This window comes from Corvus brachyrhynchos, unplaced genomic scaffold, assembly GCF_000691975.1.
Source record: "Corvus brachyrhynchos isolate BGI_N302 unplaced genomic scaffold, ASM69197v1 scaffold7, whole genome shotgun sequence".
Lineage (NCBI taxonomy): Eukaryota > Metazoa > Chordata > Aves > Passeriformes > Corvidae > Corvus > Corvus brachyrhynchos.
This window is the reverse complement of record NW_008239054.1, coordinates 2,958,492-2,964,276: the sequence shown is the minus strand read 5'-3', so window position 1 is coordinate 2,964,276 and position 5,785 is coordinate 2,958,492. Positions and strand designations below refer to the sequence as shown.

Genomic DNA, 5,785 nt, shown 5'->3' with positions numbered 1-5,785 from the left:
TCACAACAGTGATGTGTAAGGTTTAGATTAATGAAAAATATTCTTCACAGAATTAATGTTTAGGCAGTGTGGTTTTGCTGAAGATATTTGTATGTGCATGTAAAGTCTGAGGTTTATATAAGAAAGTATAAAAACAAAAGGCTAGATTCTGCTCTGGAGACAAGACAAAATACAGAACTCTACCTGTTCCCTGGCTGCTAGCTGATTTTTGGGAGACAGAATGATCCAGGAAAATATATATAAACCTGAGATACTATGTGTGTGGGGATTATGTTTGCAGTTCTTATACATACACCTTCTTTCACTTTCTTCAGTACAAAAATTAGCCTCACAGTCTTAGACTTACTATGGTGTTATCTTCACTTTTTTTACTCTGAACAAGCTGAAACAAGGATAAGTTCAATAAGTCAAAAGAATGTTGTCATATAGAGTATTAGGGTAATAGGAAAGTAAGCACAGATGCCACAGTCAAACCTAGGAGAAAAAAAAAAATCTCATTATTTAACTCCAGAATATGGTGTGTGCTTCTAAAATACTTGGCTGCTCACATATAAAGCAATGGGTACTTTTTCAGTTTTTTACCTTTGGTAATATGAAACGAATGATAAATATTGAAATATAAAAAAACTACCACAATAGATTTTTTTTTTAAATCTGGAATTAGCATTCAAGTCTTCATAAAGTGATTCAAAGATGAAATTTCAAACCTATTAACTCATTAGAAAAATGAAATAGTGGGACCTTGACATTTGTGTGTGATGTCCCCAGCCTTTATTTTAGGCAGATATATTTCATTAGCATATTGAGTTCTGTTTAGGTTAAAACAGATGCTTAGTATGCCTTGGTATTTCTGATTTATATGTCATGAGGTCTGGTTTGCTTTAACCTCTTTGCAGATAAGCAGGCTGTCATAACTGTGTGAACTCTTGCCACTTGTTTTGTATTACATGAAGTGTAATGGTTTAACCTGAAATGTCATCTCTACCTTTTGACTTTGTTCAGCGTTCTCAAGACTAATATACAGATAAAACATACAAATAAGCAACTTGTAACTATAGCGTTAAGTGGTGTTCTGCATTCTTTATGCCAGGCTTCATTCTGTACGCCAATACCCAGAAGCCACATGGAGTCAATGGGCATTTGGTTGGGTAAGAGTGCAGAATGGGGTTTTTGTAGCCCAGAAGAATTTGCCAAACTTCTTTGTATTTATGCTCTAGTCTTTTCAGCAAAAATAACACAGGGTGAATAGATAATGAAATTACAGTGACCTATGGGACTGCTTTACAATCAGTGCATGCCCTAAAATATTGCTTTGTAACATCTGTTTTATACTAAATGTTGGTGTTCAAGTGAGCCTTGTTAGCTATTTGACAGTGACAGACAACAATATTTATAAAACTGTTGCAATAAATGCCTTTTTAGTCTAAGAAAATGTGTGGTATGGCATTTATAAAGGGGGGAAAAAGTCTCTTTGAGGTTAAAGAAGTCTCTGCTGCTGCCTGTGTTAATAATTAATTCCCATGCCATGGGCTTGAATTTATTAGCCTGACTAATTCCATTTAAGTCAGTGAGGCTGGTCACAGTAGCAAATTAACAGACGTGAGAAGACCACCTTTTTTTTTCACCATGCAAATCACAGTGAAGCTGTAAGTAAATGTGATCATCTCTATTTTAGCCAAGTATTAACCCCATTGTCCCTTGCTATTAAGTATGTAGAATTTAGAGGTTCCTATGGTGACCTCTATGCTGTGTTTTTGTAACCTATTTGATACAAATATGATCAAGTTGCAATATTACAAATTTGGGTGTTCTTTATCTACTGTCATCACTGCCCTGTTCTGTGGCCAGAGTGGCTCCTGAAGCAGCCAGAACAGGCTTTTGCAGAAAAGAAGGAATGAAATTATATTAAAGATTGGCAACAGAGAGGAGGAAATGCCATGATACTCGGCAAGCAAAAGCAGCTGGAGAAGTCTCTCAAACAGGGATGTTTTGATTTCTGAGATCTCTCAGGTTTGAGCAGGTATTTTATCTCCTTACTGGTGGGCTGAGAAGAAGAGTTGGCTCAGGGCAACAAGAAATGTTTTGCTTTTACACTGTGTGGTCTGTTTGTTGTGTTTGTAGTATTATTGCAAGCCTGTAGCTGCAGGACAGGATGGCTCTTGTGTGTGTCAGCTACTTGTGCACTGTCCAAGCCATCACGATCAGTAGAGGCATTACATATACCAAATACATTTAAGTAGATTTAAATAATATTCTCTTTGTCTTGCACTATGTGACTGCTGACGGATCGGTGAGGAATTTGTCACAAACCTGACGAATCCAACACATTCTCCTGTTACTCAGATCTCTCTATATCCAGCTCTTGTTCTCTGCACACAGCTATCGTGTGGGATAACCCTGCAAGATAGTGCTCTGGATTTTGTCCATCCACAGGTCCTAGTGGTGCTGTTTTGCATGCCTTTTCCAGCGACTCACCATTTGTGTTGGTGCTATTGACTGCTCTGCCTTACAACCACACATTCCATTCCTCTTGTTAACTGAACGAGATTCAGTCTTCTGTGTGAATCCTTCAAGTGTAGCTCTGCTATAATTTTGTATACTTTAACTGAGATGTTGAACAAAGTTGTTTCTGCAATAAAGTCAGGCACTGCTATAATCACTGGGTACAATCAGACATGGTGTTCCTAAGGATTGGTTTTCATTTTATTTTCACCAATATTTTATACATGACATTTAACTTGGAGCCTTCTCACCTTAGCAGTTGAGCTGCATAAAAGACTAATTTTTTCTTTAGCCCAAAATGCAAAGGTATATGCAGGTGACCTCAAGATGCAAGGTTTGTATCTTAACGATTAACTTTAAAGATAATATTTTTTTTTTCTTTGCTTCTGCTGCTAGTGAAACTGTAGTAGTTTACATTGAGTATTTTTCATTGATCTGAAGATGGTATTACTTTGTCATTAAACTGAGGTGAGTTAATGAAGTGACACTATCCTCAACTGAATGTCCACAAATGTTCAGGAGTGCAGGTTAAAACAAAGTGTCTCATGCAGGGAGTTATTTTCTAAATACACAGGCCGGTGCTGACACCTTGTGGCTTTGTTCCTGACTTATTTTATAGCTCCATGTGGTTATTTTGGGTGTAAATAATGATTAACTTCCAGTTGCTGGAGACAATGCTGGCATTGTCTGTCTCCTCTGCTTTGTGGCTGCCTCAGTGCCCAGTATTTTGGTATCATGTAAGACAGCTTAGAACTTTGGTCTGACTGCACATCGAGTGAATAAAGAGCTAGGGGTGTCTCTGACCTCTTGAACAGGACTCAAAAGGTGTCAGTTCAGAGCACAAAATCGTGGGTGCTAGTGCAGAAGCACACAGAAAGTACAAGTTTCTCTTTCACTAATTAATACTTGATTTAATACTTCCCTCTACACAGGAGAGCACCAAAGGCTGTCAGTACTTACCACATGTACTTTTAGGTGCATACATATTTTCTCCACTGATGCAAAAGCATTCCTTTGCTGCCCTCTTCACCTTCGAAGAATTACTAATAGGAAAAATATTGAAAGAGACTGCTGTAGAATTTCTGGCAGTATAGGAGCCTGAGGTGTGCTACTTATCTTCGACCCTAAAAATGCCTAAATCACAATGTATCAGTGCAATTTATACCTAAATGGGTATCTAATCTAAGATCTCTTACCATTTCAAATCTTAGACAAAATCAGCTGTTAAGTCGCTATTTGAAATCTGTTGTGGAATTAAGCTTTAGAGGCTGGGGTGTGTCTTGTGAAGATCACACATCCTCTCTCAGCTGTCAAAGAGATTCAGAGATTGTTTACTGATATTTATGGGTCATGTCCCTGTCCCTAAGTGTTCCTGTTATGGTAATACATGAATTAGAAATCTTTATTTTATTGCATTGTTCGGTTTTTTTCCCCTTTCTAATATGTTTAGTTGTTTATAATGGATAGTGAAAAACATAATGGGAAAGGAAAGGCCTTAAATAGTAGGGACCAGATCCTTGGCTTATGTAAATCAAGTCGAAGAGGTGACAATAATTTCTGTTCCTGAAGAACACGGCTGACTGAGTCTGTTAAGAAAAATGAAAGGAATAAGGATGTGCCTATGAAGATTTGATTGGCTGGCATTTCTGTTTACCTAACAGAAGGATTGGAACTCTCTGCTCTCCCCCTGGGTAAATTTTAATTGACACTTGCTAATTGAATTTTAATGCAATAAAGGTATTGTAATGAGCCATTAGAGTTTGGCTTCTGAACTAAAGAGAGTAGTTCAGGTAGCAATGCATTCTTGTTACCTATTTCAGCACCCTGCCAGGAGGCAGATCTATCTGATCAAAGGGCTGTGAGTGACAGTATCAGTTTAAAGTTCAATAAAAGCTTCTCGTATGGACAACTGTTTATAATGCCTCATCACCATCAGGATCAAACAAAGTGCCTGTAGGTTTTTAAGTGCTTTCACTGCATAAAATTAAAGCACTTTGTTGAACCTACACGTGGTCTATTCAGCAAAGGGGAAACAAGGAGCTCCAGGAGCTCAGAGGAACCTTTACATGTGTGAGCTTCTGTGTAACTGGCAGGAAAGGCTTTGCAGGGACAAGTCAGGACTGCAGTGCAAAAACCTCAAAAAACTGGCTTGGGCCCAGCCCCACCTACAGTTTCAGTATGCAACATAGTCACAGGAAGTGTGTGGGAAAACCTCTACCTTTCACCCTTGGTATGATGGTAGGGATAGGTCTCATCTAGCCGTTGTCTTTGTATTGCTCTGCATTTAAAAGCTAGGTTATGAATAGGTATATTCCCACTTTACAAGTTAAAGACAATTGTGCTCAGATCATTTCAGCTTTTTGACATCTCCATCCTGCAAGAAATGTTCCGTGGACTCCAATCTAACATGAAGTTACATAAGGTTAAATGTGCACGTAAATTGGAAAAAATACAGGAATTTGATTTTTTTTTCTTTTAAAAAAAAATCTGTGCACTTTCTATATGTTCAGTGGTATGAGACCTCTTTATTATGATGTAGAGGATATGCTCTATCTCCTTGAAAAGAAAGAGGAAGATCCCTCTGAGGGTTTAATGGCAGCATTACCAATAGGGTTGTGTTAAGCTGTGGAAGGAAAACTGAGTAGCACAGTGCCAGTACTGAGCTAGTTCAAACGTCATGGATTTCAGCCCTTGCAAAACTTGCTCAGACGACGTGTATTTATTACAGATGCATTCAGACAACCTGTTAAAATGGTAGCTGTTGCCCCCATGCCCTTTGATCAGGGGTCTGGTGTATGCCAGCTGCAGGAAATCAGCTCCTCTAGATTATTTGCAAATAGCATTCGATGCGATACAGCGTCATAAATGTCAGGTCTAAAAACCAGACAGAACAACTACCTCTTCAGTGTCCCTGATTGCCAATAAAAGAGTGGATGCCTCCTTGTTAAATACTTTGGTTCCAGAACATGTTCAGACAAGACAAAATTCTCCAGCTGCTCTAACCAGTCTTGCTCTCCCACCATGCAATGACGCTCCAAATCTCCGAATTTGTTCCGCTCCCCGAGACTACAACAGCAGTAGGGAGAGGAGAGCGTATAGCGAAGCAGGACGGGGCTGCACTTCTAGGATAGGGGTGAGGTTGTGCCGTAAGCTGCTGCGCTCTTCTGTGCTCCAGCCCTTGGCCGCCTTCTTCCCAAACGTCGCGAAGGGGCCGGGCAGCCTGGGCCCGCACTCGGCGGGGGGCCGGGCGGGGGAGACGCCCCGGGCCGGCCCGCAGCGGGAG

The 5,785-nt window shown here is 39.7% G+C and overlaps 1 long non-coding RNA gene across 1 annotated transcript in view; it reads right to left on the bottom strand.

Moving 5' to 3' along the window:
* Window positions 1–5,773, bottom strand: part of LOC108447880 — a 12,786-nt gene extending 7,013 nt beyond the window's left edge. Inside the window, exons 1-2 of the long non-coding RNA XR_001863580.1 lie at window positions 5,401–5,773; window positions 3,463–3,545 (exon numbers count right to left, since the gene is read on the bottom strand). This is a non-coding gene — a long non-coding RNA (uncharacterized LOC108447880). The remainder of the gene's footprint in view (window positions 1–3,462; window positions 3,546–5,400) is intronic.
* Window positions 5,774–5,785: the final 12 nt, after the last annotated feature.